The following is a 27848-nucleotide window of genomic DNA, read 5'->3' as shown; positions in this document are numbered from 1 at the left end:
TCATGGCACTGTTTCTCAAACTGTCTGATGTGGTAGACCAGCAATGTTCCAGGGACAGTTATCACGTTTGCTTCCTGGAGTATCCCACCCAACCTGGTCTGTGGTGGAGTTGCCATGGACAGGCAGCTGATGGGCTTGCAGAACAGCACCAGTCCCTTTGAGTAACACTGGTTTATGGTAGGTTGAACCTAAATAAACACATACCTAAATAATGCAAAAGAATAACATCGTGGGGAGAATGTTTCCAGCTACCCCACCCCTTGCTTTTGGAAGGCTTGGAAGTTGCTGCTTCCTAGAATCATCTGCAACACTCTTTAGGACACTCTTTAGGACACTCTTCAAGTGTCCTAAATGAAGAAACCATGACCATGCTCAAACAGGCCCTACTCTTCCGACTCCCAGTCAGAAGGAAGACTATAAGCAGGTCAAGTTGTTCTCCAGGCAGGTGGAACCCCTGTGTGATCAAGGCTCCTGTTTGCAAGGAGGATTTTAAGTGCGTCAATTATCTATGCCTCCTGTTACGCTGAAGCTGCAATCCTGCAATTGACTGCCATGGCCAAGAGGGTGGCCCAAAAATTCATTTCCATACATGGTGATGTAGAAGGTTTGACTCATGGATTATGAGATTAACCTAATGGATAAGAAGGAAAGCTCTCAAACAGATCAAGTGAAAGGAAGGAAAAGAGAGTGAAGCCTTTATGACAGTGGATAATAAAGAGTTGCACTCCATTGGACCCAAACCTGTTCCAGTTGATATCCATTTTCAGTTACCACTAGACTCACAACTGCAGGTAAGGCATCTTAAGCAACAATTTTTCTGTTGTTCACAGGAAAAGGGAGACTATGAGAGAAGCAGGCTGGAAAATTTGAGGGGAGAAGACCGAGGAAACTGATACCCAGATAGAGGGTCCTATAACCTACCTCAGGTTAAGAAGTTAAATGGTCTTGTCAGCTTCTCTAAAGAGGGAAAGTCCTAAATTCTTCCCCTTACCCTCAAAAAAATTCCATTGGGAGAGGATTGTGGTCAAGGTCTGCTAGTTGCCCACCTGCCCAAAAAGGAGGCTGCAGCAAGTAGTTAAAAATTGTCTTGAAGCCATCCTAGAAATAAGGAAGAAAATTATACTCTCACCGGTGCCCAATCCTGTCAAGACCAAATCCTAGCCTGGCTTACCTTGAGCCTCTTTTCAGTTAAGGGAAATCCAGCAAGGCTTGACTGACTCCAGTGTGATGGGACCCCTGTTTAGAAAAGAACAAACTAGCACTTACTGAAAGGGAACTTCAAGGATGTGGTGGAATTCTCCAAGACAAAGAAGTACAGTGGTACCTCAGGTTAAGAACTTAATTCGTTCTGGAGGTCTGTTCTTAACCTGAAACTGTTCTTATCCTGAGATACCACTTTAGCTAATGGGGCCTCCCGCTGCCACCGCGCCACCGCTGCAGGGCAATTCCTGTTCTCATCCTGAAGCAAAGTTCTTAACCCGATGTACTATTTCTGGGTTAGCGGAGTCTGTAACCTGAAGTGTCTGTAACCTGAGGTACCACTGTAGTGGACTTACCTGGAAGAATCTCAGAGTAGGAAATGTATGAGATGTAGCATACCTCATGATCAGTGCTTTTTTTCCTAGAAAAATAGGTGCCAGTACTCACTGTGAAGTTGTTGCAGTAAGTGCCACACTTTTTAACAACAACAAAAAAGAAGTACCAGCATCCCCTTTTTAAAAAGCCCTGCTCAAAACAAAAATATTCCTTCTTTGATAATCACCTTCATGTAGTCCTTTGGGATGAAAAGCTGAGTAAAAGGCACAGAACTGATGGATCAGAGGACCTTTAACATGCCCTGCCCCCTGGACCACTCACACAGATGATCAGAAGTTACTTATAAGAAATTGATAGTGATCTTCAGTCTTTCTGACTTCAAAGCAATCAAATGTATTAACTTTTGTTAAGCAGTCCATATATATTCCAAACATATAATGGCAATGAAATGGCTTGTTTCAGTTTTTTGCACTATGCATGTGAAGGGTTTTTTTCTTTTATGCCAAGAATGGAGGCATTCAGATATTTTGTATTCTTGACCTGCACAGAAATTGTTTAATCCAGCAACACATACTTGTGATTTTCTGCTTTGCTTCTAGGTAACTGAGATATTTCAACCGTGGCCATTCTCAATAGAATTTTAACCACAACTCAAATTATGTGTGAGTGCCCTTATTCTGCCATTTTAAGCCACTTATTTTCTCCTTTTTTAAAAAAAAAAAAGTGGTTTAAGAACTGTGAGGAATGGCATATTTTCTTCTCCATCTTCACCACCCGACAAAAATATATCCACTTCTAAGAAGCAAAATAGCATAGAAAGGCCAATGCAGACAGCAATGCATTATGTTTCCCCACTATTCAAACACTGTTATATTGCATATAATCTGGACTCCTCACATCTAAGGATGGGGTAGAAATTCCACTTAGTTATCATGCAAAGGCAAATTACATAATTTGCACTTTAAGAAAGAATATGCAGACCAAAACACAGCTGTCCTTAGAAATTTGCACTCCTCTGAAGCTTGAAATACAGCTAACCAAACAAGAGAGTGTAAAAAATGCATTATCTAGAGTAAAGTGGGCATAAAATGGCATCTCTTAATGAAAACAGCATACAAATTGTGTACATTAGGAGATCTTTTCACAAAAATGCTGATTCACACATCCCTATTCCTATTCATATTCATCCCTATACCACATATGTGGTATGTTCTTGGTCGGGTGGGTTTGGGCATCTGATTCTCCCTGGGTTTTACCTTTCATTGGCGGACCTGAACAGTGAAGAGCTTGCACAACAGAGTTTTCCACCAGATTGAGCCTGACAAGTATCATATGCTTTGCTGCACCCGCTAACTACTGCTTCCCTCGCTGGCCTCACTGTCATTCATTCTGAAGAGCAGGTGCATTAGCGCCGGGGAAGAGTTCCTCAGGCATTTATAAATAGCTGGATTTGCCAGGTATAATTGCTATTTTGTAAGTGTCTGTGGGAATAAAATATGGTATTTCCCTTAAACAGCTGCAAAGATCTCTCCTTCCCGGCCCTTCAGCCTTCTTTTTCTGAAAATCACCGTTCCTTTCACTCTCCAGCTTTAAGGCTATCAATCATTTATTGCCTGACACAAATTACTTCTTCACACAGGCCACAGCCATCCACTGCCCAGTAACAGCTTGTATTACTTGGTAATCTCTGTCTCTCTGATTCTGTCTCCCTCACACAGCCTCAGAAAGTAAAAACCTGGCCTCACTTTAAGCCTCAGGCTAGGCCCTCATCTGCAGGACCTCAAAGCAAAGAACTTTGGAATACAGTAGACCAAGAAAGACCCACTCCCATCGCGCAGGTCTGAGAACGTTTTCATGGGTCAAATAACCACAATGTGTATGCTGAAAATGGTGCTATTTTGTGTTAAAAAGCGGGATTTTCACAATTGGGTCTGATGGCTGGGTACTGAAATATTTTGTGGTAGGACTTTAGGCATCTGCTTAGTACCAACTCCAGCCTGGAGGCACAACATGAATGGAACTTGTAGACCTTTAAGTATGCAAAATATATGCTCTGGCACTGAGATACAGCCCTTCCCTGCAAGAAGCAGGGAAGCAAAGTTGCTGGAGTAGAGAAGAAGCCATTTTCAAGGTGTTGGGAGGGGGCATATTTAAAATGGCAGCAGGTCTTGCCCTTTTGGTAGCAGCATGAATGCAAGAGTGGCTGGCACCATGAGAAAGTGGCGTGTCATCACTCTTACCACAGGATGGGACTGCACAGGCACACCAGTGGAGCAAATTGGGCGCTCCCACCAGTAAACTCAAACAGCCCTGACCTTGCCATCATCGTTTGTCACCCCACCCCAATCATCTTGGTAAGTGGCAGCAATGATTGCGACTGTGAGGAGAGGGAAGCTGTGGATCAGGCAGAACAAAATAAATGGTGTGTTTTTTCCAGGTTGCTACGTATGTATCTTGCTCATCTTACATTGGATAAATGGAATGGAAAAGAAACTGGCTATTCAGAGAGAATGAAAACAGATTACTGGGAATCTAGGCTTTGGTGCATTTAATTAACAGGAGGTATAGATGTTCCAGCTTACAAGTGATAGCCTGCGTGGTAGAGCAGAGATTCAGAACCACTCTCTCAACACTAGCATCACTACAGTGAGGTCAGGCTACACTTGCATGCTGATAGAGCCACTCTGGCACTCCCACTGGTGTGACTGCTCAACACCAACCTTGCAGCTGCCCTGCCCCATCCCAGTAAGCTGCAGAAACACCGGTGTCAGGAGTGCCCCACCATGCAGACCACTGCTGCAGCCTACCATAATGGAGGACAGTGAAGTCATATCACATCATTCAAAAAGTGATATCGTAGTGCCCCCTTTGTTATGAGGTCTGAACCTACATGCATGCCCAGCATTCACATGTATTCAACATACAGCCCTGAGAAGGTTGGAACATTTTGTGTGTATGCATCCATACTGTGTATATCTTTTAACTCTTATGCCCAAGAAAGAATATGTTGCACCACAAAGCAGGAGAAGATTGGTTTATTACTCAGAATTGCAAAGAGACAGAGTACAGTATATGGATAGTTGCTTCAGACAGACAGGGTACATATATGTGGGCAGCAAATAATCATTTAACACACACACACCGTAGATCTAAAGCAGGCATCAGCAAACTCGGCCCTCCAGATCTTTTGGGACTACAATTCCCACCATCCCTAGCTAACAGGACCAGAGTTGTAGTCCCAAAACATCTGGAGGGCCGAGTTTGCCTAGGCCTGATCTAAAGAGTAAAGAGAGTCCCTAACTAACCCAAGAGCATAAAGAGTGAAGGCAGCAATGTGCCACAGACCCACACTAAAAAGAGAGAATAGTAAGAAGCAAGCAGAATGCAAAGTCAGGAATACTAAATCTGTGCCTTCTGTGAGAGTTAAGCTCTCCTCTTCAGAACCCTTAGCCAGCAAGGCAACAGTGTCTCTCCCCCCATTCTTTGGTCCATGGTCCAGCAAAGCATAGGATTGGTCCCTGAGATCATGGAGTAAAGAGGGGGTTCTGTTGGCACTGTGAGCTGGCTAATCATTGAAAATCTGGGTTTTAAGTATCATTTGAAGCTAACCAAAGTCTATGGAGAAGGGAGGGTCTTCCTGAGTGAGTGACTAATGTAATACTTAAGTCCTTTTTGTTTATTCCTGCTAGCTTACTATTTGTGTCTACTGAGATAGGTGATAGTGAAGGGACATGACCTTAGTTTTGGGAAGAATACATCATTACGTATCTGTACAGCTCCCGAATAATAAATATACATTGAAAGCAATTTTATTGTCTGTGTGATGTCTGGTCCCTGCTTACAGGAGCTTGATAATTAAATTTTGCTGGTAAGCATGAAGATTAGTATGCTGATCTGTTCTTCAGCTATTAAGGTCAGGGTGTTAATTATTCCTCACAGGTCACATATTAGATTGGAGCTTGTACCAGAGTCACAGACAGTTCACAAGGGGTATATTTTATATAAAACTTATGCCAGCTGATGCCATGATCCACAGAAACAAACTATGTAAAAAGCACAGACTAGCACCCATTGTTACACCTGTGCTTCTCTAAGAATGCTGTGATATAATGACTTTCCAAGCAGAGCTGGGAATAAAAACTAATAGACCTTCAGTCCAATCCAACCTGAGACTCCAGCAAACATGACTAACTCAGCGTAATCTGCCTTGTGGGATTTGGGGGACCTACAAATGATTCTCAGAGGGTTTTTTGATCTCACAAGCATTGACTGCATTAAGGTTTCTGCTAACCCCACCCACCATATGAACATTTTCAGAATCTAGAGCATCTTTATTTATTAATTGTCACTAATGACAATAGTATTATTAACAAAAGTAAAAGTTATGGTTTTCCCAGTAGTGATGTATGGAAGTGAAAGCTGCACCATAAAGAAGGCTGATCGCTGAAGAATTGATGCTTTTGAATTATGGTGCTGGAGGAGACTCTTGAGAGTCCCATGGACTGCAAGAAGATCAAACCTATCCATTCTTAAGGAAATCAGCCCTGAGTGCTCCCTGGAAGGACAGAACCTGAAGCTGTGGCTCCAATACTTTGGCCACCTGATGAGAAGAGAAGACTCCCTGGGAAAGACCCTGATGTTGGGAAAGATGGAGGGCACAAGGAGAAGGGGATGACAGAGGATAAGATGGTTGGATAGTGTTCTTGAAGCTACCAACATGAGTTTGACCAAACTGCGGGAGGTAGTGGAAGACAGGAGTGCCTGGCATGCTCTGGTCCATGGGGTCACGAAGAGTCGGACATGACTAAACGACTAAACAACAACAATAACAATAGTAATAGTTTACCTCTGAATTCCTTCATTGGGAATTGTAGCTATTGCAAAATTGTTGTGTTTTTTGGGGCAGAAGGAAAAAGACTGCAATAAATCTCTCTTCCGCCATGTAGGCAGTCGGAAGCTTGGTTTTCTGGATGTCCTTTGTGCAGCAGATGCAACTCAATTTTAGCTTCCTTTCAGGTGACACCTGTCTAGCTCTTCTTATAAAGGTGCCGATTGAGGGGGGCTCTTAGCCCTTTTAATGCGTCTGCATTCAGAGTGATTGTGTCAGTCTTCCCATTGCCATCTTCTCAGTTAATTGATGTAAAGAAAAGAGGGTGGCGAGGCAGAAGGAAAGTGAGATAAGCAGAAACGTGGAGCGAGGTGCAACAAATTAGCAAGTGGGCCCGTGTGTACTATTACCGGATGTGTAACAGAATTACTTAAAACTCAAAAAAATCTTTCCGCTTCTAAGAGATGAAATGGGATAAAAATCAGTGTGTTCAGAAAAGAAAATACCCTATCTGGAAATTGTTCTTCCTGAAATATTACTCCCTATGGGATTGAGAACCCCGATCTTCCCTCATCACATGAGGGGTCAGCAGGAGTCAGGTGACCTCAGTGAAGAAGTTACATGCCTCATATGTGGTTATTTTCTGCTGTTGAGTTATTTTGTGTATATTTGTTTCATTCTTATGGTAGGAATAAAACATTGTGCTCTTCTAGACAGAACTATTCCCCTCTCCTCCCGCTGAATTCTGTTCTGAGGGTTCTCCCAACCCCTCCACAGCCAATTGTGCAGGTGCGTAGGGAGGAAGAGAGAGGAGAATGCACAAGCAAAATCCTTGCACAGGACTTCCACTGATGGGCTAGTTAAATGTATCTCATTCAATGAATTTTATTTGTAGATTGTGTGTTATCCCTGTAAACTGTTTTGAAACTTTTGTGTGTGTGGAATGATACAGAAATTGAATAAATCCATTGTGCCCCTATTGCTTCTTTGCCCCAGGAAATTCTAACTATGGTATTGTTTGGAGGTTCTTCTCATGGTGCTTCAACCACATAACACAAGGACAATGACACAGATTAATTAACACAATATAATTAGCAATCCCTAATGAAAGGATTAATTGTCATCTCCTGGATTAATGTGAGGAAGCAGGCAAGGGAGGTGTGTTAGTTCACAGCTATGCTTCCAAAGAAGCAATTTGCAGTGTGATTTTGGCTTCCGAGGAAAACTTTCCATTAGTTTCACAGTGTGTTCATGAACCTCTATGGGTGTCTCCAATTTGCAATGTCCCCCCACCCATTTTCTTAGCTTGTTATCTTGTCCTCCAGTTGGAACCCAGCCCAACACTCCTAGCTCTTTTGCATTACTGGAGAATAAACCTAAAATTGTACTTAAATTGCTATATGATTGTTTTTCATTTGTAAGTATATTTAGATTAGGTTGAAAGATGCTAACTCATCAAGGCATTTCACAGCTCTTCTACATTCTTCAGACCCAATATTCTCTGAACAACAACACAAATTCTTAAAATGTGCCTGTCTGCCTTAAGTGGTTTTTAGCATCTACCCAAAACCTTGCAATGAAAAGTGAGGATCACTTGCTTGGTCTCTGTGTTCAGTCTTGGGGTTTGAATAAATGCACAAAAAGTCTTTGCTTAAATTGCACACATTTTGTATGCATTTTGTGAACACATTAGGTACACTTTGTACATACATACATTCTTTGTATGCACTTTTTAACATAAAATACACAATTTGTCTACCAGTGCAAACAAGCGTGTTTCTGTGTATGTGTGATCAAGAACACGCATTAAGAACACAGCTTGCTTTACAATTTTTATTTCAGTTGTAGGTAGGTTATCTGACTCAGCAAATATCACCTTGCTGTGAATAATTAGAAGAGTGACTGAGCAAAACAGGTCTAAAGCCCCACTTAGGTTCATTCTGAGGTTCTTTTGATCCCAGCCATAATCAGGAACATCTTAAAGCATCTACAAAACCCCTAATTTCAAATGAGGTTATTGTAGAATGTCTGAGTATAAAACAGTTAATTAAATGCTGCTCTGGTTTTGTCCCAAACTACAGGAATGAGATTGGGCAGTCTTCAGATGAAGTGTTTTGACAATAATTAGCTCTTCTCTCCTGCCCACTGCTGGCTTTCAACAAGCTCCCTCTAGGGTGTAACGATGCTTAGCATTCAACAAGTTCCCTCTAGGCTGTAACGATGCTTCTGATGGCTGGTGCAAACGTGTCTTTAATAAATGAGCGGTAATTGCACATGACTGTATGTACTTCATTAGCCAATATAGAAATTACTTTTACTCATCAGCCTTTGCGAACTCCAGTCTCCATAGAGATTGCTGTGGCAGATAGATACCAGCATTTAGGTCATTGCTTGTGTGAACAGCAGCAACATTCCTCACTACACCCTCTTAACCTTGTCGATACACACTGTGTATTTCATTTTTCCAACAGTACAATTGTTACGGAGGGGGTACCAAAGGAGTTTGTCACCAAGAGAGCTTAAGAAAATTCATTGGGGTTGACTTTCTTTGGGAGATAAACAAAAAATTCTGCTTGTGGCCATTTATAATTCCCACACCGGTATATGCACAGTCCCACCACCCCTATTGAAATGGCAGAGCCATCTCTGGAGACTTATTTCATCTCACAACAAATACACAGTCTCTCCTATGATGTACGTGTCCTTTGTTATTCGAATACCATGAAAGGCAGTAACATTGTTCAGTCCTTAAATGCATCAACAGAGAGCAAGGAAAAACCTTTGTCAGTGAAACCCAGAGCTGGTACAAGTGCCAGACCTGAATCTGGGAGCCTAGGGTTCAATTATCCACTTGGCCATGAAGCTCACTGGGGTGATCTTGGGCCAGTCACTACCTCTCAGCCTAACTTACCTTACATTGTTGCTATGGGGATTAAATGAGGACAGGGAGAAGGAAGCATGCCATTTTGATGTCATTGACTGGTTGGACACAGAGGAATGGTGGGAGGTATCAGCTGAAAAACCTCAAGGGAAGAAGGCTCAGAGCCTGGGAACTGGTGGTGGAACGGCGATGAGTGGTCAAAAGGAATAGGATGTTTCAGAAGCTGAAGAGTTAACAGGGTTCAGTGAGTAGAGAAAGTCCCATTAAATACTTTTAATTGACATGTACACTGATACTGGTTTTTGCATAGAAATTGCACATGGAAAAAGCCACACATTGCTAACATTCTTAGTCCAAAGCTCTACCAATTGGAAATAGGAAATTGAATCTTGATAACCAACACGTTAATTCACCAGTTCTTTCTCTTTTCAGTTAAATCAAATCCAGGTCAGGATCTTCTCACTGCTCAGGGGAATATGAAACATGCAGCGATACTACCAGCCATTTCACTAGCTCACAAATTTACCTCATCTCTTGTCTCCCTAGAGCAGGGGTCTGCAACCTTTAAGACAAAAAGAGCCACTTGGACCCGTTTCCGAAGGAAAAAAAAACTGGGAGCTGCAAAACTCGTCATTATAAAAATAACTTTTTTGTCACTTTTTAAAAATTATTTCTTTGTTTGACCCCTCAGAATTACTCCTCCTCATAGAAATAAACGTTAAATTAACAAGTTACCTTTTTTTGTGTGTGTGTTCTTCACTCCCCTTCAAAACAGTGACCAGCGTACATGCCCCCTTTCAATGCAGTGACCAGCGTACATGCCCCTTACAATGTAGCGGGTGGGCGGGCAGGAAGGTGACGTCAGGATGGTGCGTGACTAACGCACGCACCGCCCCCATGCGACGTCACAGCCAGTACAGCACCCGCCACAGTGGGGAGTGTCGGGGCGCACAATGCGCCTCCTCCCCTTGCTAGTATCCACCCCGGAGCCGCGGCAAAGGTGTAAAAGAGCCACATGCGGCTCCGGAGCCGCGGGTTGCAGACCCCTGCCCTAGAGGTACAGGACCAATTAACTCTCACTAGTAGCTTACATGAAAACAAATATAACATAAATCCATTAATTGTAGCCATATTAATAGCAGCTATTAGCTTCCAGCTAGGGTATAAGCAGGCTGACTGAAAAGTAAGTCCCATTGACCCATTACTTTATTTCCAAGCAGGTAGGCTGACGACTTCAAGAGTTGAGGAATATTTCATCCCATAAGAAAGTCTTCCCTGTCTCTATTTCTCTCTTCCTCAAATCATGCTGTGTATCCTCACCCCATCCCCCACCCCGGAAAAAAGAAACCTAACTTCAAATCTCATTGAGTTGATTCTCTGGAATTCATTTTGATGAAAATCTTCAATGATCCTGGGTATTCTTAAACACTCTAACTCTCTCTTCTTTCAAAGGGCATACACTTAAATTGTTTGTTCCCCTGCTTATACCTCCCTCTTCAGAGAAGCGATAGACTAGAATGACTATGGATTCCCTGTAGATAACTATGGTTGACATCAACATCCATTCACGTTCCACCTAATCAGACGGTATTCTGTTAAAGAGGGGAATGGAATTCCTTGACAGCTTAGAAGTACATTTTCTTAAGTTAATTGTGTTCCCAAGTTATCTCTCTTGGCATTTATGCTCACGATATTAGCACTAAAGAGCTTGAATGAAAATTTGTTGAAGAAACATTCTCCTTTAAAATGTTAATCCTTCACCTCTTTCCAGATGGCAGTTTGGGAAGCCTGGTAACTGAGGCTTATAAGATATTCTTGTTGGGTATCATTCCAAAGCAACTTCCTACAGCATAGATATTAATGAATACAAAACAGAAGAATTCAAACAAAGCACAACTCTCTGTGTGGGGCTGATAGTGATCACATGCTGCTCGCTCTTGCCACTGCTATCACATTTCCATTGTTAGCATTACAAAAACAGGCAAGTAGGAAGATTACTTTAGAGAACTGAACACAGAATGTAATCAGTCCCAATGAACTCTGGGTAATTATTAATCCACCCGGCCTGTATTTGCTCTTCATCTGTGTAATATGATGCCATCTGACACAATGGTTGCTTTTAGATGGTCTAAATGGGTTCACACATAGGGCCATCTTTGCCAACTATTTGACCATATATGCTATGCAAGATCTCATGTGGTGCAATGGACTGAATGCTAAGTTTGGAATATGCCGGGGCGCAAACCCTTCTTAGCTCTGTAGAATTATGTGTGTATATGAATAGGTCACTGTATCTCAGCATAACATAGGACACAGGTGATGGATGATCAATAATGTGTTGGACTGCATTATGCATGCAACCAACGGTCCTATGGAAACGAACAGACATATGATTCTTTTACAATGATAAAGTCAACTTCAGTTGGGTAAGTTTGTCAATAAAATGGTGAGACAGAAGGAGGACCTTTTTTTAGCTGGAACTCACCAGAACTCAGTTCTGGCACCTCTCAGGTAGGCACCAATGCCATTCGAAGAGAATGAGAGATATGTTTGTGGTGAATTCTGGCACCTTTTTTCTGGAAAAGTAGCACTGGGTACAATAAAATATATCTGAGCCTACTTTAAAATGCTGGTGCTTATGTTTAAAGATTTGGTCTAAGACTTGGGTAGATCATCTTCACCCTGGTCAGCCTAACCTTGCATTGATATAACCTATGGAGGATTTCACCACAAAGCAAACAAAAAACTTGCTTTAGAAGAGGGTTTTTCCTCAGGACAACAGCAGTAGAGAAAATAATTGAATTTCCCACTTCATGTATGCTCTGGCCCCATCCATTATCTGCCATTGCAGGCGGATGCAGTTTGCATTTGAAAAATATACACCTAAGAACATTAGAAGAGCTCTGCTGGATTAGGCCAAAGATCCATCTAGTTCAACATCTTATTCTCACAGTGGCCAATCAGATGCCTATTAGAAGCCATCAAGCAAGACTTGGAGAGCAACAGCGCTCTCCCCATTTGTGATTACCAGCAACTGGCATTCAGAGACTTAGTACCTCTGACAGTGCAGGTAGAGCACATTCGATGGAAATATGCATACAATGTCATGCTTAGGCTGGACCTCACTCTCTCTCCAATGAGTAGATGACATTGGGTCTCACAACTAGCATGCTGATAACAAAACTGTAAAGAGGGGAAAGCATTTGACATTACACAGGCAGCCTCTCTCAACCTGGGGCCCTCTAAATGTTTGTGACTGCTGATCCCTAGACAGCACAGCCCAGTAGTCAAGGATGATGGGAGACATACTCCAAAACAACTGGACAGCAGGCTGTGGAAGGATGACCTAGAGTTCTGGTCAGCAACTTGATGGGGGGGGGAGACTACTTAGAGGAAAGGATGGGTAGAAGGCACAGGTCAGGTGCTCTCTGATTCCAAATTGGCTTACTGCGGTAATATGTCCCACAGGGAAATCATCCACTATTCCACTTCTACACACACCCTTTTTCCAAGGGGTTAGCAACAGGGTGGTTATTTCGATATCAGATTTGGGCTTCCCACTCCAATCCCCGGCATTCATCATTTCTTTGTTAAGATGTTGAAGGACATGTAGTTTATTGCTTCATAAATGGCATAAACATATCAGACAAAGGCACAAAGGGACATAGAACTAGTTCTGCTGCAGTCTTACCAACAGGAGGAAGCAATCTGCAGGAGGATTAATTAATGGTGTTAATTTCCTGCATTTGTGTTTGGCCTCTTTAACTTCACTTCACACGTGCTAATTGCAATTTGTGCAGGCTCTTTTTAACACCATTAAAATAAAATTTAAAAAAGCTCTTTGAATCCTGGGCATCTCAGAAACCCACCAGAAAAACACAACGGAGTGCACAGCTGAACTGCCATCCCATCTCCTGGTAAGAGAGCTTTGTGCTTTTAATTACAGCCTGGAGTCATTTTATTTGACTGCTGTACTAAAGCAACTGGAAGGAAGGAAGAAATATGCTCCATCTCAAAGAATTATGGCTTCTTTATCAACTTCTTAAGCTTTGTTTTCATATATTTTCACAACTCTCAAGAATTGTTTTGTCATTTTTAAATGAAACATTTGAAAGGACTGTTTAATTATTAACATTGCAAGAGCACCAACATGGATCCACCTCAACAGTGTGTGGCCATCTCTCTCAGGCGCCAAAAACACTATATTTTAATAAAGGCACACTGACAAATCTGAGCCGAGTTCACTGCCAGAGGCCTCTTGCATATTTTATAACACAAGCAAAAACAACATCAAAGAAAGTGAGGCTTTTAAAATATATTTAAAACATAACCTTGACACTTCCTTGAAAATGGCACAATTTAGAAGAGGGAGGTGATAAAAATAAACCAATCACTGTTGTCTATCAGGAAAAGTTGTTTCTCATTTTGGAATGACATTTCACAAACTCAGTGAAGAGCCTTTCGAAAGGAGCCATTTTCTTATGCATTCACAGCAGCTATCTTGTTCGCCTCAAATCACTGCTGAAAATTCAAACCAGAATGGAGACTAGTTTTTGCCTCAGGATCCTATGTACCCAGGTAGTTTCTCTGTAGAAAATCAGAGTACTTAATCGAACATGATAGCTAGTCACACCCACACCATACATTTAAAACATTCTTATACCACTTTAACAGTCATGGTTTCCCTCCAAAGAATCCTGCCAACAGTAGTTTGTTAAGGACGCTGAGTGTTGTAATTCTGTGAGGGGTCTCCTAACAACACATAGCACCGTAAACAAAGGTGAAAACCATGACTGTTAAAAAGGTATAAAAATACTTTAAATGTATAGTGTGTGTGTGGATGTGAGCACTGGATCCTCTGACTTGAAGCAGCTCTCCAGGGTCTCAGGCCTAGGTCTATAGTTTACTATCATCTCTTAACCTGATTGTCTCACTGGAGTTGCCAGATATTGGACTTCTCAGAAGATGAACTCTCATCTATCATAGACTGAGGGATAACAGGCACAGGCACCCATTGCTAGCACTGAAGATGCCAAGAGTCCATGAGGAGCCTTCATATGCTATCTCTCACCCTCTTGAGAGGCCCTTGTAGTGGGCTCCAGCATGAGTGCCAGTGGATGGGCCCCTGGTCAAAGAGAGAGGCCAAGTCACCCATCTATGACTGGGCATCCGTTTATCTTATCATTGTTTGGAAATCCTGTTTGTAGGCCATAAACCTCCTTGGGCTCCATAGGCTTGGTGCCTAACCACAGACTATTTCCACTGGAGTGGAACATTATGTAAGCTCCCCACACAGTGTAGAACCCCGGAAAATCTTATGTGTATCTTGATTTGAATAAGGCTTTCAACGAAGTCCCCCACAATATTATTGTGGAGAAGCTGGTCAAATGTGGGCTAGATGATGTTACCATTACTGATTTGTAGCTGTTGACTGACTGAACCCAAAAAGTGCTCACCAATGGTTCCTCATTATCCTGGGGAAAAGTGTTCTGTCCTGGGCCCGGTGTTGTCCAACATCTTTATAAATGACTTGGATGAAAGAATAGAAGGGATGCTTATCAGATTTGCAGGTGACACCAAACTGGGAGAGGCAGCTAATGCTGCAGAAAGCAGAATTGGGATTCAAGATGAACTTACAAGATTGGAAAACTGGGAGATAAAGATCTGGCCCAGCAGCAAGAAGAGGTTCCCCATCCCATCAATGGTCTGACTTGGTATGAGGCAGCTTCATGTGTTCCTCATTAAGCACCAGTCTCTTTAATAGGAGCAGCTCATTAAAAATCAGCTGTTGAGGTACATTGATGCCTGTTTAATAGGAAAACATTATTTGTTTATGCCAGCAGAATTTCTGGTCCTCATCCAGGGGTCTTGGGCAGATTTCAATATCTCTTACCTCTGCCTAGTTCTGCATAGTCCCAAAACTTGCAAACTCCTTCACCAGCCAAAGCTGATTCCAAGGAAAGACTATTTTATTTCTCGGAAGAACTGTCTTTTATTCTCTCTTTCTGCAACATCGTTCTTTCCAATCCCTCCTGCCATATGCTGCCTTGAATTTTATGCTGCAGTGCTTTATTAACGCTCAGATTTCCCTTTGCTATTAAGGCAGGGGGAGGAATACAGCATTTGAAATGGAGTGTGAAATAAGGTAAAGAAAAGTTTAATCATGCTAAAATCAATTTGGCAGAGGGGTTTTATAAATATTTCCCGCTGCCCTGCCACTCCACTGGCTGTTAAGTATTGTGCCTGCTTTTGCAATCTGACCTGTTTGTGCAGCTGCACTTTTTATAGCAATCTAACTAAAGGCTTGTTTGTTGGAGGTGTTAGCTGTTGAAGATCTTATGTCTTGTCAGAGAGATTCCACCATGTGCAAAAGTGGATCCAGATGAGCCCCACTAGACCATGGAATTTGATTCTGTTCTAAGGGCCTTTTTGCATTTACCATTTATAGTGGCACCATTGCTGGGGGGGTTTTTCAGATTTTTTGGCATGGTGCCACATAAAGCCATTGTTTTTCATCTAGTAAAGGTAAAAGGTAAAGGACCCCTGGACAGTTAAGTCCAGTCAAAGGCGACTAGGGGGTTGTGGCGCTCATGTCAGGCAGAGGGAGCTGGCGTTTGTCCACAGACAGCTTTCCGGGTCATGTGGCCAGATTGACTAAACCGCTTCTGGTGCAATGGAACACCATGACAGAAACCAGAGTGTACAGAAACACCATTTACCTTCCCGCCATAGCGGTGCCTATTTATCTACTTGCACTGGCATGCTTTCGAACTGCTAGGTAGGCAGGAACTGGGACAGAGCAACAGGAGCTCACCCTGTCATGCAGATTCAAACTGCAGATCTTACAATCAGCATGCCCAAGAGGTTCAGTGGTTTAGACCACAGTGCCACCCACATCATCTAGTACTGTATTGACAAATAATGTAGGACCGCTCACCTCCCATGGTGGGTGACGTTGTGGCCGGGTATCCAGGCCCTTGAGGTGATCCAGCTCAGGGGTGGCAGATTGACTCCCTCCTTGTGACAACCCTGGCCGCATCATGCCCACCCAGTCAATCAATGCTAGCAGGGGGGGTGGGGGTGGCCACGGATCTTTTAAACCATGGTGTGGCTTCCCTCTCTCACTGGTGGTTAGGCATTGGGTAAGCCTTTGTTTAATGGAGAGGAGGTTTTAGCCTCCACCTGCCCTTTCTGATTAAGGGTACCCTGTTAAAAGGATCCGGGGGTGTGGATCCTGTCTGAAGCCTGGACATGGGCTAGGACCATTGCATGACCCCAACAGGGACCCCATGACATGCCCCTATTTGATGTAAGTCATAGGGCTCCCCCTTTTGGTGGTTTACCCTTAAACTAAGGGACTGACTCCCTGCAGATGGGCGGGTGTCAAGATATAGTCTGGTTTCACCCAATGCCTAAGCCAAACGGCTCACATCTGTAACCAATAAACTTATGACCTGTTTTATCCCATAAACCTAAATACTTGTGTCTGTGTGTTTATTAATCGATAGGGAACTGAGGGGCATGGGGCCTTGATACACAATGAAAATGAAGAAAACGAAGAAGTTTATACTGCAAAAATAGAAGAGACTTTTGTAAAAGATCCAGTATGGTTCCACAATATTTTAAACAGTGGCTCATGAGTACAAGCATAGTCCTGCTTTTGTGTGTGTGGATGGGATGTTGGAGGGGTATGTATTAGGAGAAGTCTGCTTTATGCCTCTTCCCTCTGAATGGCGCAAGCTGTCAGTTTGTGAGCTACTCCATTCAGGCAAGAGATATGGCAGACAGAGGCAGCATTCATTAGCTGCAGACCAAATTTCAGCAAAATAACTAGGTTTGCCATAGCTGAGGCAGAGCCATAGTTTCTCTTCTAATCTCCTAGCCTCCCACAAGATTAGAATTTCAGGATATTAGACATTACATTATTTTTTAAAATGCTGCTAAATGGCTATCCTAATCCCCAACATTTAATGGCTGGAGGAACACAAGGGTACATAAGAGGTGTGACCACAGCCATTAAAAAATTCTCAATTTGGGCACAACTTGCCATTAAAATGGAAAGGAAAACCCCACATGCACTCTGTAATAACAGCAGCATGTATCCAAAGGCGCTGACCATCAGCTACAAAAAAATCTCACTCTTAAAAATGTGAGATCAAACAGCAACTATAGCACTATAACTGGTAAGCGCAGAAAGACCCCGAGTCTCTTTTGTGGCAGCAACAACCTGTATTACATGTGAAGATGTAGCATTAGGAAGAAGAAAAATAGACCCAAGAAGTCCATCTAACCACTTAGCAGCTCTGGCTAGATTTGTGGATGGCTCCCACAAAAGGATTTAATACAGATTTCAAACACGCCAGCCAGAGCCCACTAGTTATACAATGTGCCAGCTAAATTCTCCTGTCCATCTTTTTAAAAAACCCTGCAGTTCCAAAAAGGTGGCCCAAAATGTTTGTTTATTCTACTGAGTCCCTGGTGAGGTGACACAATTGGCTGGTAAGCAGACTTCAGCTTAGGAGGTCACATATAACAGCAAAGAGTTCAATTGCTACATAAAACAGTTTATGGTTTTAAATTTTCAGGGATACTCTTTTACGCTAGCATAATCTCCTGCTTGGCCTTAGGGCAGGGCTAGCCAATGTGCTGTGTATCCTCTTGATATTTTGGACTACAACTCCCATCAGCACCAGTGAGAATGATCAGGGATGATGGGAGTTTTAGTCCAAAACATTTGGCGAGCACATTGGCTAGCCCTGCTCTAGAGTGTCAGGGTGGTTTATTTGTTTTTTCCTCTCTCCCCTGCCCCCCCCCCAGCTCCTTTTTTCTGCCCTATTGATGCCTCTTTGCGGTTCTAAGATTGGTGTATTTCTTCTTTTAAATTGTATATGTTTACAAAGTGGAAAGTGATGAAGAATAAGCTAATAGGTGATCAGGATAAGAGCAATAAAATTTCTACATTTAACCAGACCTAGTCCTGCTGCAATGCCTTAAAGACTAATAAAGTTTTTGTGGCATAACGTTTTTGGAGGCCAGAGCCCACTTCATCAGATGTATAAAATGGTCTCCTAAATTGGGACTTGTATATCTATGAAGATAAAAAGAAAGGGAGTGTGTGATACAGTAAGGTTGCAAGGCAACAGATCACAGCTGGTGTGTGACACAGTATCCATTTAGATCTCGCCTCACTCCCCCAATCATTTTATTCCTAGTAGACCAGCAGATCTGCAGAATCAGCGCGAGTGATGGATTGCATATGCACAAAATCCCTCAGAATGTTATATTCTTCCCTGCTTCCCATTTGTATTGCTCTTTGCTTATGCTGACATCAAAGAAGGAACACAGAAAGCTCTTACACTGAATATGTCCTCAGGGAGCCTTTGCTGCCCTTCCATGTTGTTTTTAAGTATTGTTTTCATCAAGGTGAGGGGTAGGAGAATGGCTTCCAGCTGAACAAATGCTTGTGAGCTGTGTTACATTGGTAGTGCATCAGAAGATATGTCAGAAAGACCATAAGCTATCGAGTGCAAACAGAGTAGACATGCCTCACAGACCCATGGCAGCCATAGGGTCACCTCTTTCCACTGTCCATCACCTCCCCACTAAAATTAGTATTGAAAAAAGGCTTTTGGCGTAGTGAAAAGAACAGATGCCGAAGTGTAACAGCAGTTGCCTTGGAAGGAAAGTGATTCTCATTGGGTAGCTGAGAAGCCACATGGAGCAACAAGAACTAATTCATGCCCAGCCTTGTAGGAATCACACAAAGAACGCAGATTGATAAGGTGTCGGGCCTGGTAAATCATAATGTAAATAAAAGGACTATTTTTAGTGGGGTGTATTTACAATGGTGTTAGCGTGCTACATTTTCCAGGGAAATATATGTTCTTGTCAGAAAATCTCAGGGGAAGTAAATGAGTTTGCATCACATGAGTAGGTTTAAATGCCAGCCTGAAATTTAGTAAACTGCTTTGCACTGTCCCTTTTTCTTCATTAAAAGGAGGACATTTTTCTCTGTCTCTTGATGTAGTCAATAAAAAGCTTGGGTTGTATTCCCCTTTGACTTCTCAGGTCAAGCCTTAACTTTTTTTTGGGGGGGGGGGGACCAAAAAACAAATCCAGCATCACTGAAGAGAGAGATCCACACAGAACGATACAATTAACATGTTGGAAGTTCATAATCATTCACCCTCTGCACAAATGTATCTTTTTAACAGGCAACAAATTGCTACAGACATCATTGAGTACTGAATTGCAATAAGGTTCTCACTGCACCCAGAGAGTGGGGGGAGAAAGAAAAATATGCATATAACCACTCTTCATCTGCATGTTTGCAAATGTTTGGTTTAGGTAACAAGTGACAACACTTAATTTTAAAAGATGGCTTTTCCATTTGGTAAAGTGAGGCTCAGGCAATAGATGCTGTAGGCAACGGGACAGCTCTTCTTTCTTGGCCTCTTGGGTGTTCCCCTCATCCAGGGGACAGAGTTGTGTGTGCTGTATAGCTTGTCTGGCACCTCCTAAACTTGTTTGCTGCCCTCAGGTGAAATGGAGGACCATGCTCTGCCACCAGCATTGAAGTACGTTGCCAATCCAGTTAGCTTCTGTACATAGAAGGAGGGTGATGGAGATTCCCGTCTTGCCCATCTGACACAGTAAAATATTTTGGACTAGACCAGTGATTTCTAAACTGTTTTCCTTCACGGACCACTTGAAAATTGCTGATGGTCTTGGTAGACCACTTAATGATTTCCACACACACACACACACACACACACACACACACACCTGTTGTAGAAATTGTAATGCACTGTTCTAGGTGCTTTGTTTGTTAACTGTATTTTTACAGACCACCTGAATGAAGCTCATGGACCTTCTTGGCAGGGGGTTGGACTCGATGGCCCTTGTGATCTCTTCCAACTTTATGATTCTATGATTCTATGACCACCATTCATCCATGGACCACAGTTTGGGAATCCCTGGACTAGACCTATCTGCTGCTAAATTACCCCCTGCTCAGTCTTACAAACAAAATCCTCACTTTTCAGACATCTCTTGGAAGACATTATTTGTACGCTGACAGGCCTATGCAGCTGTTAAAAATGTTCTTTGAGTCATTGTAACAATCCCCTTGTGTTGCTTCTTAGTATTTTTATGTTGTATATTGCCCTGATGTTTTGCAGGAGGGCAGTATATAAATAGTTTTTATACATAAATAAAATTACTTCCAGAAGATTTGTTTGATTGGCGCTTTCTCAGATCAGTGGAGGATGAAGGGGTAATTCAAAACTGAAGAGCAACCACTGACTTTGCCACATAAAGATCAGGTCTGGTGAAGAGATGGTACACTGATATCTGCAGTGAGTTCACATTTATGCAAATGGATGCACATATAAATTGCTCACTAATTAGCACTGGAGACAGACTTTAACAACATACCTGAGAGAGGCAAAGGAAAGCAACTTATAATTCAACTCTTAACAAATAACAGGTAAGATCAGCTTTGCATAAGGAGGAGTCCTTTCTAATTGTTCCTACTATTTTACCTGTACTTTAATTGTTTGTGTATTTATTTATTTTTAATGTAAGCTACCCTGGGAATTCCTACTGAATGGCTGTATAGTTTTTCCATTACTATTAGTTAGATAAGGTACACTATTTTAACATATATCTTACTATTCTCCAGCTTTCAGATATAGAATTTTTCAGTACGTTAATGTATTTCAATGAGAATGGAATTATAATATCTGTTTGTGGGGGATGGAAAGGGTGGTGTAAGTCATCCATTTTGATAGCCTTCACACGAAAACTTTATTATGTATCACAGGATCATGTAGGATTGCTTCCATGTAGTAAAATCCCCCGACCAAATTTGTATGCTCTTAAAATTTAAAGCAATGATGTCAGTGGAGACAAACATGGAATGAAATACAGCTTACATCTTTACCTGATGTTTTTACAGTCTTGAGTATTGTTCTATAGTTTATTTTTTGAAATAACTGATAACAAATCAGTTTAACTTATACTCAAGTAATCTTTTTCTGCTTTCACGTTTTTATCTGGCTTGTGCCATTTGTACAAGGAGGTTAATTTCCTTGTGTGATTATATAGATTCAGAATTCGAAGGCTCCTCTCTTATTTTTCTGATAGAGTACTCAGACTGAGACTCTGGGAGGCTTATTAACACACAGTCAAAATGCAATATGTGTCTTTGCCAGCGATGCAAGGTTCAGGCATCCACAAATAGAAGTTTATTAATAAACAAAAGCAAAACCTGTGTGCATGGCAATTTTGAAATGTACAGATCCAATCAAATGCTTGAAACGGTGTCATGCAGAATCCAGAGAGAGAACTAACCTAACCTTCCTGATCTCCATCTCTATTTAATTTATTTGTTCATATTGAGTTATTTACACCCCTACATTACCAGTGCAACCAAGGCATTTCAAACACAACAAAATACACTGAACACTAAAATCAGGGTAAAGCACATGGCAGTACTACTGTGGAGTCTCTCTGACAGCCCATCCAATAAGAGCCTTATAGATATTACACATGTGTGATGCATGCAATCAAAAAGAACTGCATTCAGGCAGCTGTCATCTGGGACCGAAACTCTATGAATTTTAACAGGAGGCTTTGTAACCTATGCTAATCCCAACCACCACCTTCCTCCATTCTGCCATGTAGCTTGGAGGAATATCAGAAGATCACCCAACCCTAGCATAGTGCAAGTTCTTGGCACCAGCCAAAGGCTGAAGGTCTCTCCTCCTGTGGCTCACAGCTGAGAATGAGCAGTCAGAGCACAGAATGGAGAGGACATTCACAAAATGTCAGTTCAGGAAGGATGAGCATGAAAATGGAGGAGAGGAAAAAATCAAATGGCTCTAGTATGATAGTGGTACCCACTTCTGGAAAACACACCTTCTGGAGGAATGGAGGGCCACATGTTTATTTAGGGGTTCATTGTTGGTGGAAAGGTACTTGTGTGTGTGTGCTTATCTCGCTTTTGATGGCTATGACTTGATAGTTTTTGAGTTTGTGTATTTATTTTTCATATTGCTGCTATATTATGTTTTATATACCACAGTTTAATTACTAATCGTGTTGATATTTTAATGTTATCTGATTCTTGTTTTGTGATTTGTAATGAACTGCTCTAAGGACACTTGTGAACCCCACCCCCACCTCCCAAAAATAGTCTGTAAGCATATTAGAAAAAGATATAGCCTATTGACCACAAGAGGCAAATACTTTGTATCAGTTCATACATTCCAGACACAATACCTGTAAGTCAATGCAAATTTCCATCTTCTACAAAGTTCCAGTTGGACAATGTTTGCCTTCCCAAAATACAAGCACAAAATGTCAAAACTTCCCTGCAGGAACTTTCCAGACTAGTCCTATTAACTATGTCCTCTAGTCAATTCTAATTTCATTCCCTGTTCTCTGCACACACACACGCACACACGGTTAAAGCTGATCTTATTGATGTGTTAATTAAAACTATTCACCGCACATTTCTGAAATGGATGTTTTAAATCAACCAGAGGGAAAGAGGTGGATCTTATATTAAATCCATAGGTCATATCACAAGTTTCTTCCTCAAATCCCCAAACTTGCTGCATCTTTGGATCTGCATCTGAATAGTTTAAAAAAATGTATTTCATTAAATGTTAGTAAATAACATGAATCCATTTGTCCACGTTTGCCTATGGGCTGCTCTAATTTCCTCCTAATGATGTTGGCACTGATGGCTCCAGTTTCCCCAAATAATTCTTGTAATTCCCTGGAACAATATTAGTTCTTCTGCTTTAGTGTCTCACAAACACCTATAATCTTTGTTTTGGAGACCGCAGTGGGAATCCTGCAACACTGCATGGGGGGGACGGACACTACAGCAGAACAGGTTTATTAAAAGTAAATAATCATGCCAAATTGGAATTCAGAGAGGAGCCAAAAAACTTCCTGGAGGGCTGGATCCAAGCCACAGGCCATGGGTTATCCACCCGGATGTAGAACTTCACAGACAGTGGCTTAGTTGAGTCATCAGTATCTTAGGACACTAAAGCTTGGCTTATCAACTCAGGAACATGCTACATACCTCAGTGCCAGCGGCGTAGCGTGGGTTATCAGCACCCGGGGCAAGGCAAGTAATTTGCGCCCCCTAACCCCTAACCATGGTCATTAATACTGACGGCTCTACTCTGGGGCAAACGTCGTGGTGACTACTGCCCTCCGTGGTGTTGTTTTTGCAATTAAAGGACCCCTGCCTCAAATAAAGCATCTTGGGGATTGGGGACTGGGATTTGCCAAGGGAGCTGGAAATTGCAGTTCAGTGGCGGGTCAGGGGGAGAGGGTCCCTTCCACGTCTGGGTGCCGCGGCCCCTTTGCGCCAAGATGTGCGTCTTTGGGCGTCGCGGCGCAGCCTTCTCGGTCTCCCTCCCCGGGCCGGCTAGCCCCGACGCAGCTTCTTTCTGGCACGGGGAGGGGGCGGCTCTGGGGCCACTGCATCGGCCGGCCTCCGGCGCAGGTGGGGAGGGCCGTCGGGGCGGGTGGGCGGTCTTGGCGCGCAGGCACTAGAGCGCCGCCGATGGCGCGTTTGGCGGGCTGCGTGCATCCAGACAGCGACCCGAGCCTGGGCGGCGTGGCGCTTGGTGCCGGAGCCCCCGCCCGCAGCGCCCCGTCGGGAGACCCGGCCGGAAGGAGCCTCGAGCCGGCTGTCGGACGCAGTTGAAGCTTCCTCGAGGAGGGCCGGCCAAACGCGCCCCCCAAATGTTGCGCCCGGTGCGGTCGGCACCCCTGGCACCCCCCACGCTACGCCACTGCTCAGTGCTTCCTTGTTTCCCCTCCCCTTTCCTCTTCCACTCACAAGTCCATCTTTCGTTCTTCATTCTGGGCTTTTTTAACCGTAGCTTCCAACTGGGAACCTGTGATTAACCACTGCTTCTAAACAAGGATAAGAAACCAAGCCATTATCAGTTCAGCATCTCAGTACTCCTTCCAGTAACAATCCCATAGTTCATATTGGTATCATCCTAGTTTGATGCTGATGAATGGAGGTTGAGGTTATGCCTGGGCTACCTAATAAGTTCATGTCTGGACTGAGATCTGAAAGCAGGAGGAGGCCTGTACAGTGGTACCTCGGGTTACATATGCTTCAGGTTACATACGCTTCAGGTTACAGACTCGGCTAACCCAGAAATAGTGCTTCAGGTTAAGAACTTTGCTTCAGGATGAGAACAGAAATCGTGCTCTGGCGGCACGGCAGCAGCAGGAGGCCCCATTAGCTAAAGTGGTGCTTCAGGTTAAGAACAGTTTCAGGTTAAGTACGGATCTCCGGAATGAATTAAGTACTTAACCTGAGGTACCACTGTACTGCACAGCAGGAAAATGACAAAAGGGTAAAGACTGTTATTGGGGATGAGGAGAGCAAAAACCAAACTGACTTGCTGAAAAAAGTTGGCTAATGGCAATAAATTCAAGAGGTGCCCTTTTTCTTGTAACAGAAATGTAGGTATATCGTAAAGTTTCACCTAGCATACCCTACCTGGGGCTTCATAACAGAATTGCCATTTCATGGTTTTTGGACATCCACGACCTCATTTCAATAGCTCTGAGCCCATTTTAGATTGCATTGATCCTAAAACTTGGGCGGGGGGGACAGGATGTAGTGTCCAGTTTTAGTAGTGGGTGATACAGTTGCAGTACATGCAAAAGAGATAGACTACTGTGTGTTGCTAATACAAGCGGCAAGGTTACAGCTGTCAGAGAGAGACATCTGAAAGCATTAGCAATTGTAGTTTATTGCTGGCGTCCTCATAATGTTCACCATAATTCCAATGCATTTCTTAAAGAACATCACATTCAAGAAGTCAGGTCCTTAACAATCCCCCTTATTCTGCCACTGAATATTAGATTCAAAGGGGAATGACAGCAATTTTCATGTGTAAAGTTGTAAATGTGACTGCGCATCAAGAAAGAAAAGACTTGTATATAAAATAAGTAGTTCAGCTTTTATTTTTTTACTTTAAACTGATGAACACTTGTAAACTACTCTGCTTTGTAAGAAATGAAATGAATGGATGTGAAATGGATCCATACATCAGATGTGTAAAGGGGGGGGGGTCTATCCACTTTTAACTGCTTTAAAACTCCCTTGACTATTTGCATGAGACAAAAACTCTCAGTCCAAATCTAAACAGCATCATGTTTGTTTGTTGCTCAATCCCATGCAGACTGAGGCAGCTGCCTTCTGCAGTTATTTGGGTGTCATTAGCTAATCTATGGCCTTTTAAACTATTGGGGGTTATTGTTTTTGTTTGTTATTATGGTACACAGGGGTTTTCTCAGCCAAAACTCACCAGAACTCAGTTCTGGCACTTCTCAGGTGGGCACCATTGCCATTATAAAAAAACAGGGCGGTATAGAAATTTAATAAATAATAATATTGAAAGGTCAGCAAATTCTTACTGTTTTATTGTTAGTCCCAGGCAGTGGTGGAGCTTCATGCTCTGGCACTGGGGGGCGGAGAGCAGGCAGGGGCGTGGCACACGTCCTGGGGGCGTGGCACCCAGTGCGGGCGGGGAGGCAGCCGCCATGGCACCCCACTGGGACCGCGCTTCAGGGGGGGCGGTGCGCTCCACCCCCCACTCCTCTTTCGCTGCCAGTGGTGCCAGGAAAGGTCTCCTGTGGGATTTTCAGTCTTAGGAGTCTAAATAACTTGACCAGCTTTTGGTAAACACATTCACATTTGCGTGAATGAGATTCAGACATTAGTGTGAATGTGATTCAGTGCCATAGCCAGGCCTTTGGGTTCTCTTTCTCCTGTCCAGAAACGCCACAAAGACACACCATCTATGCTGCATTTAGTACCCTTGCACCAGGTAAAGGCCTTTTTATTTTTCCCCATAGCTTTTAAAATTAACATTTTTATCTCTGCATTTCATGGTGCTTTTTGGATGTGGCTTTAGTTCTACAAAGATTATTTTGTCACTCTCTGTTGTTTATAATACATGACTAAGGCTGTGCTCTGATGTGAGGTCATTCTGTTTCATGGGATTTCTGTGCTGTTATTTGATTGGTGTCTTATTGGATTTCTGAATTTAATTTGTTTTTTAATTGTTCATCACCTAGAAAACCTTGCTGGGAGGTGACTAATAAATGTAATAAATGGAAATAATAACAATGATTAAATACCTTTACCAACTGGTAGCCACTCATGATATAGCATTAGAGCATTTCAACCAGTAGTTACTTTACTGATAATAAACAGGTCTCATCATCCATCTATAACAGGTAGATTGCATAGTAATTACCATGCATGAAAAGGCTCCAAGAGGACAACAAGTACCTAAATTTATCAGGAAAACAGAACTAAGATTTTCTCTCCCTGCTTGTCACTAGTCATATCAACTGCATATCTTTTTGTAATTTATGATGACTCTGTGCCTGCAAATGGGCGGCCCTTTTTTTAATGGGCAACCATTATTGGTAGATTCTGGCTGACCTTATATAGTGCCTTCCTTTTTTACAGGTGATTATGAAATGGCTACTCAAGAGAAACTAAACAATCTCTTGTGCAATGCCTTTGGAATCACAGTACCAAGGCACAACTCGCAGCCGATTCATTAACAAAAGACATCAAGCAGTGCCAAAATCTCAAAAGGAACTTTGTCAGGGCCATCAACAATAAAGTTCTATAATCAATTAAACAGTATTGTTGTGTAAAAGGTCTACTGGGCATATTTCTATGGTGGAAGTCCCTCTTCTGAAACCGAGTTACTTTTTCTCTACCTAGAAGTGAGCATGAGTTGCTGGAAACATCTGAGGCTCCACAATGGATACAGAGTAGAAGCTGAGGTTAGGAAGCACCATCACTGATCTATAGATTCCTGGCATAAACTCATATTATAAGTTTATATTGCTGTGTGTACAGACCCACCAATTCTAGTCATTCGGGTCAGCTTAATTTAGAATAGAATTTAATCTGAAGTACAAACACCTGAACCTAAGCTAGCCCATTGGATCGTCAAGCCTATTACTTTCCACTCCCCTCATATTGCCGAAGCTCTCTGATATTCCAGCCCCATTAGCCAAGACCTTTTAACTGGATATATATCCAGGATGGAACCTTTTGTATGCAAAGCAAGTGCTTGACCTCCAAGCTTGGTTTCAATCACTTTCCATCAAAATACCACAATTCTTCACTGAATTAGCAAAATGAAATAAGAATGTGCAGATATTTAAAAGTTCAAGATTTGGCTTCTAACATTTCCTACCCTTTTTTAATTAAATGTTTGAAAAGCAACGTTCTTACATTTTGCCTCTGAATCTTAAGTCCTGTTAATGACTTTTTAAAGGCATCTGGGTCAGGAATCTATGTACCCAAAAGGGCAACCAAAACAATCAAGGGGCTGGAGCAGCTCCCCTGTGAGGGAAGGTTGCAGCATTTGGGTCTTAGAGAAAACTGCTCAGGAAGTGACATGGCAGAAGTGTATACAGGGGTACCTCAGGTTAAGAACTTAATTCGTTCCGGAGGTCTGTTCTTAACCTGAAACGGTTCTTAACCTGGGACACCACTTTAGCTAATGGGGGCTCCCGCTG

Source organism: Podarcis liolepis, assembly GCF_965112155.1.
Source record: "Podarcis liolepis genome assembly, chromosome: 1".
Classification (NCBI taxonomy): Eukaryota; Metazoa; Chordata; class Lepidosauria; order Squamata; family Lacertidae; genus Podarcis; species Podarcis liolepis.
This window is presented reverse-complemented; position numbering follows the sequence as displayed.